This window comes from Pseudophryne corroboree, chromosome 5 (assembly GCF_028390025.1).
Source record: "Pseudophryne corroboree isolate aPseCor3 chromosome 5, aPseCor3.hap2, whole genome shotgun sequence".
In the NCBI taxonomy this organism is placed as follows: Eukaryota; Metazoa; Chordata; class Amphibia; order Anura; family Myobatrachidae; genus Pseudophryne; species Pseudophryne corroboree.
Genome location: NC_086448.1, coordinates 39992705 through 40008852, shown reverse-complemented (window position 1 = coordinate 40008852; position 16148 = coordinate 39992705). Strand labels below are relative to the sequence as shown.

Genomic DNA, 16148 nt, shown 5'->3' with positions numbered 1-16148 from the left:
GTCGGCCGTAAGGTGTAAAAGGGTCTCTACCAGGTGTAGTGGTGCTACTATGCGGCGTAATTTGAATGATGGAGACTACTGTGCACCGTTTTATGAATTAGTATTATTTTGTGGCCACACCCCTTCCCCACGAAGCCACGCCACTATGTATTTTTGCGCGCGCCTACTGCGCGCACTGCCCCTGTTTTGCATGCAGGGGTGGTGCTCCGATGGGGTGGACTTGGATGGGATGGGGGGGGGGCAAAGCATTTTGTCGCACCTGGGCCCACCGCTCGCTAGTTCCGCCACTGGAAAGGAGTAGAGAATTGTTGTGATGTGGCTGGAATGGGGCTGGATGGTTAACAGCCTGGCAGCTGTGTTTTGCATCAGCTGTAAGTGGTGTAATTCTTATGCTGGGAGACCAATGAAGAGGGCATTACAGTAGTCTAATCAAGATGATACAAATGCATGTATGACTTTTGGCAGATCATCTGAGGGAATTAAGTGCTTGATTCTGGCTATGTTCCTCAGATGAAAGAAGAGGATTTGATCGTGGCTGATATCTGATGTTTAAGTGTCAAGCCACCATCCAAGACAACGCCAAGATTCCGCACACAATCAGCGGTTTGTAATTCTGACTCCCCAAGTGTAAATCCAGTTGGTTGGCTATGCTGCAGTCATAACATAGTAACATAGTATCTGAGGTTGAAAAAAGACAATTGTCCATCGAGTTCAACCTATTTGTGGTCTCCTATGCATGATGATTTGACTAAAATTTCTGACTGATGCTGCTGTCAGCCGTTACATTTTATCCCTATTTATAGTAACTATAATGCATGACTATGCACCATACCCCTGGATATCCTTATCCATTAGGAATTTATCTAACCCATTCTTAAAGGTGTTGACAGATTCCGCCATTACAACTCCCTCGGGCAGGGAATTCCAAACACGTATTGTCCTTACCGTGAAAAAGCCTTTACGCCGTATTGTGCGGAATCTCCTCTCCTCTAACCTGAGCGAGTGTCCACGAGTCCTCTGTGTTGATCTAACCAAAAACAGGTCCCGCGCAAGCTCTGTGTATTGTCCCCTTATATATTTGTAGATGTTGATCATATCCCCTCTTAGTCTCCGCTTTTCCAATGTAAACATGCCTAGTCTTTCAAGCCTTTCCTTGTATTCCATCATCTCCATGCCCTTAATTAGTTTGGTCGCCCTCCTCTGTACCTTTTCAAGCTCCAGGATATCCTTTTTGTAATACGGTGCCCAGAATTGTACACAGTATTCAAGGTGTGGCCTCACTAGTGATTTATATAACGGGAGTATAATACTCTCGTCCCTAGCATCAATACCCCGTTTTATGCATGCTAATATCTTATTAGCCTTCTTTGCTGCAGTCCTACTTTGGTTACTACTGCTTAGCTTGCTATCTATGAGGACACCTAAGTCCTTTTCCAGTACAGAATCCCCTAATTTTACCCCATTTAGTAGGTAGGTGCAATTTTTGTTCTTGCTACCATAGTGCATTACCTTACACTTGTCTGTGTTGAAGCGCATTCTCCATTTGGCTGCCCATGCTTCTAATTTAACTAAGTCGTTCTGAAGAGACTCGGCATCCTCCTCTGTATTTATAGCCTTACACAATTTGGTATCATCTGCAAAAATTGACACTATGCTCTCTAGACCTTCTGTCTTGTCCTTTGATGTTGCGGTCCTATCATAAGGACTTCTGTTTTATCCAGATTTTTTTTCCATGGAAACAGATTTCCCCCAGTTTGCCCACTCCTGTGGCAGTGATCTAGCAGTCTGTAACCATTGACATTGCTGTCAGTGTTGCTAACCAGAATGCCATGTGAACGGCATTCTGTGGTGTATGCACCAATAAGTCCAAAGAGAGAAACTCCAGTTCAGTTCTAAGCACTGTTATGCTATGTTCACATTATGCGATCCCGTACGATACAATATCGTATGATATTGTATAAGATATCACATCAGATCGGATCGTGTGTACACACTACAAACGATGTCTAGAAACAAAGTCATCACTGGAGTACAAAACCACACATTATATCACCTCATCAAGACTGCATGCAGTCCGGCGTACGATGTCACATGCAATCCGCGGGAGCGCGCATCGTACGTCGGATCATGCAAACACATTGTGCAATATCATTTAGGACTGAACAATATCGTTCAGATTGTGAATGATATTACATAGTGTGTATGGGCCTTAGTCTGAGCTATGCGAGCTGCAGCAGGAAGATCAGTATCCCCGAGATTGACGGATGGTGAGAGGAAGGAGTAATTAGAGCTAGATTAACAATGGGGAGGATTGGGCTGCAGCCTCGGGCCTTTGCAGAAAAATAGGCTTATCATCAAGACAGCATCATGATAGCTAGATGTGCAGCTGGCCACATTTAAATTGTATTTCTGATTTCCTTTCAGCATGATCCAGTTCTTCTATTTTAGGGAGACATTGGAGCTGATGATGTCCATGCCCACAAGGAACTGGCCACACCAACACAGCACTGGTCACACCCCCTCTTCCTCTCCCAAGAGGCTCGTCGTTCATCTTCAGACCCAGGCCATGTGACCATCACACCGCTCCTAAGAGTAAAGCTACTGAGAGGGGGAGGGGTTTGATCATGCCACTGGGAAAACCAATTGGTACTGGGTATGTGTGAGGAATGGTAGAGCTCCATAAAGATGTATTATCAGATGTATGTTTGTGGGGTGCAATATTTCAATGGTAAGGACCTAAGGACAATGGTGGTTGGGGATAATGGAAATGAATTGCCATTGGTGGATCTAATCTAACGATAGGCTCAGATATTTTTTTCCACTGAAATAGGTCAATATGTTTTTAGCCACTTGCCTGGCTGTGCTTTCCGTGACATGGTTGCATCATCTGGCAGCTGCTGGTAGCTAATCTTCCAGTAGCTGCCGGGCTCAGCCTACCCAGCCAGGCGGTTGGTTGCTGCAGCAATCTCCCCTCAACCCTCTCCTGCCAGCCCTGCTACAAGGGAGACAATACTTTTAGACAGCCTTCCTGCAGCCCGAGCTCAAGGCGGTCAGGAAAGCTACGGCTTCTTTTCTCTCCCCTGGCTACATTCAATTTTGTAGGGCAGCTGCGATGGGTGATCCGGATAAAGTTGCCCTCTGCTACTGCTCCTTTTCATGCAGAACTGTGAAGTGCTGCTAGATGTGGAAGAATAATTCTAATTTATATAGTTAAACAACAAGTTTACTATGCATGTACAGTATGTATATATATATATATATATATATATATATATATCCAATGAAAAATAGGAGCACTCACCAGTCTTCTTAGTATTCTCATTATTTATTAGCAGCAAGACATCAATAGAGGGGTGTAATCGACGTTTCGGTTCCCAAGTGGAACCTTTGTCAAGATCATAGAGTACAATGAAATGTCCCCTTATAAACCCCAGAGTGACCCTCCCCCTAATTAATACAATTATCTCTTATCCAATAATCCACCTACATCAAACATAAATAAAATACATATACAGACAGTACAACTACAGACAAAACATGTAAATAAAAGCTGAAATCCATAGATACCGAATGGACACATAGTTCACTAATGCTTGCTATGTTCAGTGTTGGTTTGCGGCGTGCGTTCCACTGCGTCTTAGACTTCCGGTGTTTGGAACGCAAGTTCCGGGCACCTGACCGGAAGTACTCAATATCGTCACACAGATCTCACGTTGATTATTGGCTCACAGTGCTCCGGTCTCCATGGAGACCAGACAGCATGTCAAACATACCTATAACTCACACAGCATCATAAATAATGTATGCTGGTCTAATGTAATCAGCTGGTGAGATATTGAGACAGGGAATATTATAAAAGAAAGAAAAAGAAAAAGTAGTGAACTTAATGTGTCGATTCGGAGGGGTCACATGGAGTCAGCAATACGTGAACCTTAGAAAAAAGTCTAACTGTATGAACAGTCTAGCTATATATATACTGTATAATCTCTGAATTATTATTCATCCATCAAAAGTAAGAATATAATGAAATAAAATAAAGACCCGGGCACGGACACAGACCGTCCATCAGTAGGAACCACAGAAAGCAAAAAAGTAAAAAATAAAAAATAAAGAAATCAAAAATCAAAAATTGAAGAAAAAAGAAAAAATGAAAAGTCTAAAATATATGTGGAGCAAAAAATTTTTTACTCCATGTATATTTGAAGAATTATTCCAGAAAAATGCCATATTGGATGCCCTCATTCAGGCCTTTGGGGCGTACAGTATCCAGTCGAAAAATCCATGATGCCTCACGTTTGAGCAACAGTTTTGCTCTATCTCCACCTCTCTTCAAAGGAGCTATACGGTCAATAATCATACATTTCAATGAAGCCAGACTGTGTTTTGCCTCAAAGAAGTGCCTCGCAACAGGCTTATCCGAATGTCCCTCTTTTAGTGCTGTCCTAATGGATAAACGGTGGTTCGCCATCCTTTCACGGAATGGGCGCACCGTTTTACCCACATACATCAGGGAACATGGGCATGTGAGTGTATAGATGATAAAGTCAGAAGTACAACTCACTCGTTGGCTGATCTTAATCTTTTGACCTGTATGTGGATGGTGGAAGTATTCCCCGGAGGTCATGCTCCTGCAAGTTGTGCAATTCACACACCGAAAACACCCCTTCTTTTGTACCGATAGCCAAGAATCAGATTCTGATCTTAATGGTCTATCCGGCTGCATGAGAATATCCTTTAGATTTCGTCCTCTTCTAAAGCTGATAAGAGGATTTGCTGGTAAATACTTGCAGAGGGCTGGATCACTTTTAACCACTGGCCAGAGGTTTTTTACTGCTCGTCGAACCACAGGACCCGCAGTATCAAACGTTGTTGTGACCACAAAAGGATTTTGCGGCCTGCATTGTTTCTTAGTGTTTCCTGTCGAAAAAATCTTGAGAGCTTTTTGTACACAATGATCAATAGTCCGTTGACTATAGCCCCTAGAGGAGAATTTCAACTTCATCTCTTCCATTTGTATCACTGCTGTTTCTGGTTCTGAGTTATTTCGAAGCACCCGCAAAAATTGTGAAATAGGCATATTCTGTTTAAGTGAGCCTGGATGATGGCTACCAAAATGTAATAGAGCATTGCGATCTGTGGACTTCCTGAACAGTCTGTGCCCATACCCGGTCTCTATGGCATAGACGGTCACATCAAGAAAATTAATCTCACTCCCACTATACTCCATAGTAAATCTAATAGGAGAGTCTTGGCCATTGAGGTGTTCCAGCATCTTCTGGAGTGCCGTCTCACTGTCCAACCAAAAAAAAAAATACGTCATCAATAAAGCGACAATAGAAGCCGATACTATCCCCAAACAGCGGGAAAATATGTGTATTCTCATAAGCATCCATATATATATTTGCATACGATGGCGCTATATTACTGCCCATCGCGGTCCCCGCCGTTTGGAGATAGTATCGGCCGCCATACTGAAAATAATTGCACGTAAGAGTCAATTCTAGCAAGTTCACCAAAAATTCAATCGGTGGAGAGATCATCTGTGTACTGGATAAGGCTCTACGTACAGCCATCAAACCTTCATTGTGTGGTATGACGGTGTATAGAGACACCACATCCATCGTAACCAGGATCCCCCTTAGTGAAGCTGGAAGTGTACTGATCAAACCCAAAAAATCACTTGTATCCTGTATATAGCTCTTAGTCTTTTTGACATATATCTGAAGAAAACTATCAAGAAATTGAGCCACAGATGAAAATAGAGAGTTCCGGGCCGAAATGATTGGTCGACCCGGAGGTCTCATCAAAGTCTTGTGTATCTTGGGTAACAGGTAGAGCATAGGACAAATAGGATAATCAGTTTTAAGAAAATTTAGTACATCAGAGTCAATCCACCCATTGGAAAAAGCAAAATCTAGGCTGCTATCCAGGCGATTCTTAAAGGGAATTGTGGGGTCTCCCCCCAAGATCCTGTAAGTATCCCTGTCCGATAGCTGCCTCATTGCCTCATTATCATAGTCCTTAGTATCTAATATTACCACCGCACCCCCCTTGTCGGCGGGGCGTATGGTTATCAAAGGATTATCCTTAAGGTCTCTAAGTGCATTCCTTTCCAGTGAACTCAAATTGTATCTAATATGTTTCTGTTTGGTAAGTGATTCCTGTATGTTCCGATCCAGTAATCTAGTAAACGTTTTCATGCTAGGATTTAGTGAGGGTGGATCATATCTACTCTTTTTCTTAAATTGTGTCATAGCACAATCCATTTTTCGTGTATTTTGAAATTTCTCTGTCAATCTGAGCTTCCTACCCAGTTTGTATTTGTCAACTGACCATCTAAAGTTATCAAACTTAGGTGTCGGAATGAAACCTAGTCCCCTTGATAATAAGCTAATCTCAGATTCTGATAATTTATGCGAAGATAGGTTAATTACTAATTCTTCTGCGCTTTTGTGGTCTTCTTTTTCTCTTTTGTGTTTGCCCCGCCGAAGGTGGGGCCTTCTGCGTTTAAAGCCGCGTTATTGATTTTAGAGCGGGTATTAGCCCTGGGTAGGGGAGGTTTGCCAGATATCTGGGAATCAGAGGAGTCCCTGTCTGAGGATGATAAGCTATCAAATTGGGACTGATTCTGATAGCGTCTATTATTTCTTGATCTAAATGTTAGTGAATTATCACTACCTGTGAGCCATCTATAGACTCTATTGTCCTTATAATCACGTTCTACTTTAGTGAGTTTGGCCCTTTTAAATGTTACCAAATCTTTATGATATTTATCAGTCTGATCTTTAAGTTTACTCAACCATTGTTGTGAGGTATCTGCCTGCAGAACCTCAATTGCTACCGAACGTGAATCAGTTAACTCCGTCCTCACTTTCTTCAAATCAACCCCTACCTCTTCTATCACAAGCAAAAGTAAATCAAAGGAACATTTGTTCAGGACCGAGCACCATCTGCTACAAAAGGCTGGGTTATTCCTCCCAATCGTGGGGATGTTTTTAATACGGAAACCCCTTGGCAGTTGTTTCTTTCTGTAATAATCAGACAAAAATTGCCCATGTAGCAGAAGGTCCACTTCCTTTTTCTGTAAATTGAGTAATTTGTGATACAAATCTAATGCACTCTCTGCAGGTAATCGCTCAAAATCACTAAAACCTGATAGTACCCTTTCTGCATCTTCATCAGTTAGAGCTAAGAGGTCATGTTCAGCTGAGAATAAAAGCTCAGTAGACACAATGTTATCCATATGCCAAGCAAATGGATAATCACCTAAGTGAGCAAATATTTAAAACAGTAAGGCCGTCTATGCCACAGAGTCAAATCAACAAATTAATCAAACAAAAAAATGAAAAAATAAGTAAAATTGAAAAAAATGAAAAAAAAAATGAAAAAAATATCCAAAAACAGAAAAAAAAGTCCAGCGAAAGTATCCAGAAAGAAATATATATATATATATATATGAAATCATAAGTCCATATCCAAAGTTCACGTCTGCATTAAAGCCATTCCATTAAGGCATATCATATCTTCACATCTGATAATGTTGATAAAAAATCCTTTAAGATAAGCAATCCTGTTTGCCTGGTGCCGGACATAAAGTTACAACTTAAAAGTTGAAACATAAATATTCACAGGAATAGTCCACACTCTGGCCTTATCCACAAATGCTGGGGTGACTTCCATATAATAATGAATCCTCAAGATCCATTAGTGCAAATATATCCAATGAAAAATAGGAGCACTCACCAGTCTTCTTAGTATTCTCATTATTTATTAGCAGCAAGACATCAATAGAGGGGTGTAATCGACGTTTCGGTTCCCAAGTGGAACCTTTGTCAAGATCATAGAGTACAATGAAATGTCCCCTTATAAACCCCAGAGTGACCCTCCCCCTAATTAATACAATTATCTCTTATCCAATAATCCACCTACATCAAACATATTTTTCATTGGATATATTTGCACTAATGGATCTTGAGGATTCATTATTATATGGAAGTCACCCCAGCATTTGTGGATAAGGCCAGAGTGTGGACTGTTCCTGTGAATATTTATGTTTCAACTTTTAAGTTGTAACTTTATGTCCGGCACCAGGCAAACAGGATTGCTTATCTTAAAGGATTTTTTATCAACATTATCAGATGTGAAGATATGATATGCCTTAATGGAATGGCTTTAATGCAGACGTGAACTTTGGATATGGACTTATGATTTCATATATATATATATATATTTCTTTCTGGATACTTTCGCTGGACTTTTTTTCTGTTTTTGGATATTTTTTTCATTTTTTTCATTTTTTTCAATTTTACTTATTTTTTCATTTTTTCGTTTGATTAATTTGTTGATTTGACTCTGTGGCATAGACGGCCTTACTGTTTTAAATATTTGCTCACTTAGGTGATTATCCATTTGCTTGGCATATGGATAACATTGTGTCTACTGAGCTTTTATTCTCAGCTGAACATGACCTCTTAGCTCTAACTGATGAAGATGCAGAAAGGGTACTATCAGGTTTTAGTGATTTTGAGCGATTACCTGCAGAGAGTGCATTAGATTTGTATCACAAATTACTCAATTTACAGAAAAAGGAAGTGGACCTTCTGCTACATGGGCAATTTTTTTCTGATTATTACAGAAAGAAACAGCTGCCAAGGGGTTTCCGTATTAAAAACATCCCCACGATTGGGAGGAATAACCCAGCCTTTTGTAGCAGATGGTGCTCGGTCCTGAACAAATGTTCCTTTGATTTACTTTTGCTTGTGATAGAAGAGGTAGGGGTTGATTTGAAGAAAGTGAGGACGGAGTTAACTGATTCACGTTCGGTAGCAATTGAGGTTCTGCAGGCAGATACCTCACAACAATGGTTGAGTAAACTTAAAGATCAGACTGATAAATATCATAAAGATTTGGTAACATTTAAAAGGGCCAAACTCATTAAAGTAGAACGTGATTATAAGGACCATAGAGTCTATAGATGGCTCACAGGTAGTGATAATTCACTAACATTTAGATCAAGAAATAATAGACGCTATCAGAATCAGTCCCAATTTGATAGCTTATCATCCTCAGACAGGGACTCCTCTGATTCCCAGATATCTGGCAAACCTCCCCTACCCAGGGCTAATACCCGCTCTAAAATCAATAACGCGGCTTTAAACGCAGAAGGCCCCACCTTCGGCGGGGCAAACACAAAAGAGAAAAAGAAGACCACAAAAGCGCAGAAGAATTAGTAATTAACCTATCTTCGCATAAATTATCAGAATCTGAGATTATCTTATTATCAAGGGGACTAGGTTTCATTCCGACACCTAAGTTTGATAACTTTAGATGGTCCGTTGACAAATACAAACTGGGTAGGAAGCTCAGATTGACAGAGAAATTTCAAAATACACGAAAAATGGATTGTGCTATGACACAATTTAAGAAAAAGAGTAGATATGATCCACCCTCACTAAATCCTAGCATAAAAACGTTTACTAGATTACTGGATCGGAACATACAGGAATCACTTACCAAACAGAAACATATTAGATACAATTTGAGTTCACTGGAAAGGAATGCACTTAGAGACCTTAAGGATAATCATTTGATAACCATACGCCCCACCGACAAGGGGGGTGCGGTGGTAATATTAGATACTAAGGACTATGATAATGAGGCAATGAGGCAGCTATCGGACAGGGATACTTACAGGATCTTGGGGGGAGACCCCACAATTCCCTTTAAGAATCGCCTGGATAGCAGCCTAGATTTTGCTTTTTCCAATGGGTGGATTGACTCTGATGTACTAAATTTTCTTAAAACTGATTATCCTATTTGTCCTATGCTCTACCTGTTACCCAAGATACACAAGACTTTGATGAGACCTCCGGGTCGACCAATCATTTCGGCCCGGAACTCTCTATTTTCATCTGTGGCTCAATTTCTTGATAGTTTTCTTCAGATATATGTCAAAAAGACTAAGAGCTATATACAGGATACGAGTGATTTTTTGGGTTTGATCAGTACACTTCCAGCTTCACTAAGGGGGATCCTGGTTACGATGGATGTGGTGTCTCTATACACCGTCATACCACACAATGAAGGTTTGATGGCTGTACGTAGAGCCTTATCCAGTACACAGATGATCTCTCCACCGATTGAATTTTTGGTGAACTTGCTAGAATTGACTCTTACGTGCAATTATTTTCAGTATGGCGGCCGATACTATCTCCAAACGGCGGGGACCGCGATGGGCAGTAATATAGCGCCATCGTATGCAAATATATATATGGATGCTTATGAGAATACACATATTTTCCCGCTGTTTGGGGATAGTATCGGCTTCTATTGTCGCTTTATTGATGACGTATTTTTGATTTGGTTGGACAGTGAGACGGCACTCCAGAAGATGCTGGAACACCTCAATGGCCTAGACTCTCCTATTAGATTTACTATGGAGTATAGTGGGAGTGAGATTAATTTTCTTGATGTGACCGTCTATGCCACAGAGACCGGGTATGGGCACAGACTGTTCAGGAAGTCCACAGATCGCAATGCTCTATTACATTTTGGTAGCCATCATCCAGGCTCACTTAAACAGAATATGCCTATTTCACAATTTTTGCGGGTGCTTCGAAATAACTCAGAACCCGACACAGCAGTGATACAAATGGAAGAGATGAAGTTGAAATTCTCCTCTAGGGGCTATAGTCAACGGACTATTGATCATTGTGTACAAAAAGCTCTCAAGATTTTTTCGACAGGAAACACTAAGAAACAATGCAGGCCGCAAAATCCTTTTGTGGTCACAACAACGTTTGATACTGCGGGTCCTGTGGTTCGATGAGCAGTAAAAAACCTCTGGCCAGTGGTTAAAAGTGATCCAGCCCTCTGCAAGTATTTACCAGCAAAGCCTCTTATCAGCTTTAGAAGAGGACGAAATCTAAAGGATATTCTCATGCAGCCGGACAGACCATTAAGATCAGAATCTGATTCTTGGCTATCGGTACAAAAGAAGGGGTGTTTTCGGTGTGTGAATTGCACAACTTGCAGGAGCATGACCTCCGGGGAATACTTCCACCATCCACATACAGGTCAAAAGATTAAGATCAGCCAGCGAGTGAGTTGTACTTCTGACTTTATCATCTATACACTCACATGCCCATGTTCCCTGATGTATGTGGGTAAAACGGTGCGCCCATTCCGTGAAAGGATGGCGAACCACCGTTTATCCATTAGGACAGCACTAAAAGAGGGACATTCGGATAAGCCTGTTGCGAGGCACTTCTTTGAGGCAAAACACATTCTGGCTTCATTGAAATGTATGATTATTGACCGTATAGCTCCTTTGAAGAGAGGTGGAGATAGAGCAAAACTGTTGCTCAAACGTGAGGCATCATGGATTTTTCGACTGGATAATATACGCCCCAAAGGCCTGAATGAGGGCATCCAATATGGCATTTTTCTGGAATAATTCTTCAAATATACATGAAGTAAAACATTTTTTGCTCCACATATATTTTAGACTTTTCATTTTTTCTTTTTTCTTCAATTTTTGATTTTTGATTTCTTTATTTTTTATTTTTTACTTTTTTGCTTTCTGTGGTTCCTACTGATGGACGGTCTGTGTCCGTGCCCGGGTCTTTATTTTATTTCATTATATTCTTACTTTTGATGGATGAATAATAATTCAGAGATTATACAGTATATATAGCTAGACTGTTCATACAGTTAGACTTTTTTCTAAGGTTCACGTATTGCTGACTCCATGTGACCCCTCCGAATCGACACATTAAGTTCACTACTTTTTCTTTTTCTTTCTTTTATAATATTCCCTGTCTCAATATCTCACCAGCTGATTACATTAGACCAGCATACATTATTTATGATGCTGTGTGAGTTATAGGTATGTTTGACATGCTGTCTGGTCTCCATGGAGACCGGAGCACTGTGAGCCAATAATCAACGTGAGATCTGTGTGACGATATTGAGTACTTCTGGTCAGGTGCCCGGAACTTGCGTTCCAAACAGACGGAAGTCTAAGACGCAGTGGAACGCACGCCGCAAACCAACACTGAACATAGCAAGCATTAGTGAACTATGTGTCCATTCGGTATCTATGGATTTCAGCTTTTATTTACATGTTTTGTCTGTAGTTGTACTGTCTGTATATGTATTTTATTTATGTTTGATGTAGGTGGATTATTGGATAAGAGATAATTGTATTAATTAGGGGGAGGGTCACTCTGGGGTTTATAAGGGGACATTTCATTGTACTCTATGATCTTGACAAAGGTTCCACTTGGGAACCGAAACGTCGATTACACCCCTCTATTGATGTCTTGCTGCTAATAAATAATGAGAATACAAAGAAGACTGGTGAGTGCTCCTATTTTTCATTGGATATATTTGCACTAATGGATCTTGAGGATTCATTATTATATGGAAGTCACCCGAGCATTTGTGGATAAGGCCAGAGTGTGGACTGTTCCTGTGAATATATATATATATGGAGAGAGAGAGAGAAAGATAGATAGATAGATAGATAGATAGATAGATAGATAGATAGATAGATAGATAGATATACACATGTACATGTATATCATTTAATGTTTTTCTAACTGTATAAACCTATTTTTTAAATTATCAAATTTGCATATTTTTTGATAAAATTATACTGAATTGGGTTTAAATAACTATTATTTACTTAACCACTTAACTGACAATTCCCCCCCCCCCCCCCCCCAAAAAAAAAAAAAACGCTCAGAGATTGTCAGGGTTTTTTTTATAAGTGAATTAGGTGAAAAACATGTACAGTATTTAATGAGTTTAGTTAAAAAATAATACATTTTTTATATATTTTTTGATATTTGGGGGTAAAAAATAGTTTTCCCCCAAACATTGGAACATTGATTGACAACACCGGAAACCATTGCAACCAATGGAAACATAACCATTGCGACTTTCCGCTTAACCCCCGGGGCAGCCACCAATTACACAAGGGCGGTTTGGGGGTGTTAATTTACACTTCCCCAGTGGCTGCTATTGTGTGCAGCCGCTGGGGGGCGGGGGCGGAGGTGGATCCTGCCGTGCTGACTTATCATCAATGATCGGTAGCACGCCATACACTGGGGGAGGGTGCGGGGACTGAGAGCAGCAGCAGAGGGAAGTTTCTTTTTCCTGCAGCTGCAAACTGGTCAGATAAAGCACTTGCTGGCATGGTTGCATCTGATGCAAAAATGCCAGACTAGTGGTTGATCTCATAATAAAAAAAAAAAAAAAAAAAATTGAACATTTTTGGAAAAAGTATTAGCCAGTTAAGTCAGAGGTTTGAAGAAGGAGTGGGAGGATACTATATAGATGCTTGCTCTTTCTCATTAATGAGACTTATCATTGGAGAAAGAAAGAGAGAATTAAATAAACTTGACGAGGAAATTGCCGTCTTTAAATCTTTAGCTTCCCCGTATATAAATTCAGAGGAGTACAAGGTACTTCACAAAGAGATAGAAATAAAACTAAAAAGAACACAAAGACAACTAATGGAAAGGAAACTGAAAAAATATAACAGAGATAAGTTAGATAAGGACAATGTAATAGAAATTGAGAACGAGGTTCTACCTAAGCGAAGATTTTCAAATAGACATCTAGGCTATAAAAGAAACTCTTTTAATAATATATCAACCAAATATTCCTCATACAGAAATGAAAGGAATAAGGATAGAGATGTTGATGAGCCACAACGGAGACTATCATTATCCCCTACTCCATGGTATAGATATAGACCAGAGAAAAGAAGGGAGACTAGAAATCTTCAATATAGGGACCATACACCAGAATGGAGAAACAGACCATTTAGAAATATGAGAACCACCAGACAACAAGCGATGCCAGGGAAATTGAATACCCAATTTAGGGATCGAACACCAATATGGAGAAATCCGTCAGTCAGACAGAGAAATACAACTAGATATTAATTGGATAGGGATTTCGCCCCGACTTCTAATTACTTCTCTCCTCTGGAAAACCTGAGTGATTCACCCTGTTTTTTAGACAACAGAAAACAGTCAACAAGATTCAGATAACATCATCTAATCCACGAAGGGGGAAAAGGGGGGGCAAATCTAAGCTGAGAAAATGAAAAAATAAGAAAAGAAAAAAGAAAGTTACCAGAGTAGACCTCATTCCTAATAGAACCGAGAATGCCGAACCTATTACATTACCTAATGCTCAAACTGAAGCACTCAGGAACTCCGCTAAAAGGTCAAGATATTTAACTTAAGCTCTCATGTTCTATTTGAGAGCGAAACATCTGTACTTGAAAAGGGCCTTAAGTATGCTCCCAGCAATGTTGTTAATTCTTTTGACCTTTATGTGGATATCCAAAAATATGTCAGAAAGTTGACAGTAAAAAATTTTTTTGCTAATCAAGGACCCCAAAGTGACCAAGAACACCCTCCTTCTCTCGCCCCCTTTAGACCTAAGTCCATTTTTTCCCCTAGACATGTACAAGGACCCTTTAGAGAATCTTTTGCTAAATTAGTTATGGACGATCTAGGTAAATTACAAGATCAACCGAGAAATTCTTTCAATTTGACAGCTAAAGAAAGGAAAGCACTAGGAGAGTTGAAAAAGGCTGACACCTTTATCATTAAACCAGCGGATAAGGGTGGTGTATAGTGTATAGTCCTTATGGATGTTGAGAAATATGAAGGAGAGGTTCTGAGGCAACTCAATGATAATCAAATTAATACCAAATTAATACCAAAATCAAATTAATACCAAACTTAAACACCTGATAGAGAAATATGAAAAAAGGGCACCTTGAGTAACAAAGGAGCATGTTTTATCTAGGTGGAAAATCAAATCACCCCTGTACTGTATATCCTCCAAAAGGTCCACAAAAGTCTTGTGGACCCTCCAGGTAGACCGATAATATCGGGTGTTGAATCTATTACGGCTAAATTTCTCAACTTATTGACTATGTACTTCAACCTCCGGTACTATCCAATAAATCCCATCTGAAGGACACTAAAGACTTCCTATTAGTGCTAGAAGCTATCAAATGGGAGGAGGGAAACTATTTGGTCACCACCGATGTGACTTCCCTCTATACCATTATAGATCATAAACAGGGTATAGAGGCTGTTAGACATTTCTTAAATCAATCAGATCTTTCAGATGATATTAAGGATTTTATTGTAGAGGGTATACAGTTTATCCTTGAGAATAATTTTTTCCTCTTCAAAGATCAATTTTACCTTCAGAAAACTGGGACAGCGATGGGCACCAGGTTCGCTCCGAGCTACGCCAACCTCTTCATGGGGTTGTGGGAAACCGAGATCATCTGGTCCGGCGATGTGCTTGGGGTTGACCTGGTGTCTTATGTTCACTATATTGACAATATTTTTTTCGTTTGGCGTGGAGATCTGGATTCATTAAACATTTTCTGTCACACTCTGAATTCTAATAATAGAAATATTAATTTATCTTTTCATATTGATCAATTGACGGTTAACTTCCTTGACATAACAGTATATATAAAAGATGGGAGGATTAACAAAAAGACGTTTTCTAAACCCACTGACTCTGTGACATATATTTCAGCATAAAGCTGTCATCATGAGAGTGGCTCAACTCTATTCCTGTGGGCCAACTCAACAGGCTGAAAAGGAATTGCAGTGACAATGCTACCTTTCAACAAGCGCCATTTTAACACAAAAGTTCGAAGCATGTGGATATAAGAAAGAGAAAATAATTAGGGCTGTAAAATATGTCAATACAGTGGAACATCAGGACCGTCTGGTGAAGAACAATTCAATAAAAGAAAGAGATAAAAAATATGAGTGGGCATTCGTTACCGAATATACCACACAACATAAGTCAATTGAAAAGATCTTGAAGAAACATTGGAACCTTGTGAGAAATGACCCAGTTATTGGGTCTCTTGTCCTAGAAAGACCGGTTCACATTTATCACAGGGCTCCAAATTTAAGATCCAAACTGGTTTACAGTGCTTTGCATATCACACCCAGTATATCGGGGGTAGTCTCGAAGGGCTTTTTTAGATGCGGGAGCTGTGTTGGTTGTCGAAACATCAAAAGCGGAGGTTGTAGCAAAATAGAAAAGGTATCCATTAATGGCAAAACAATGGAGATAAGGGACTTCAT

General features: G+C 40.0%; 1 long non-coding RNA gene across 1 annotated transcript in view; it reads right to left on the bottom strand.

Moving 5' to 3' along the window:
• The window catches only part of LOC134928762 (uncharacterized), a 155270-nt gene extending 139636 nt beyond the window's left edge, over positions 1-15634 (bottom strand). Inside the window, exon 1 of the long non-coding RNA XR_010177989.1 lies at positions 15240-15634. This is a non-coding gene — a long non-coding RNA (uncharacterized LOC134928762). The remainder of the gene's footprint in view (positions 1-15239) is intronic.
• Between the last annotated feature and the right edge of the window lie 514 nt (positions 15635-16148).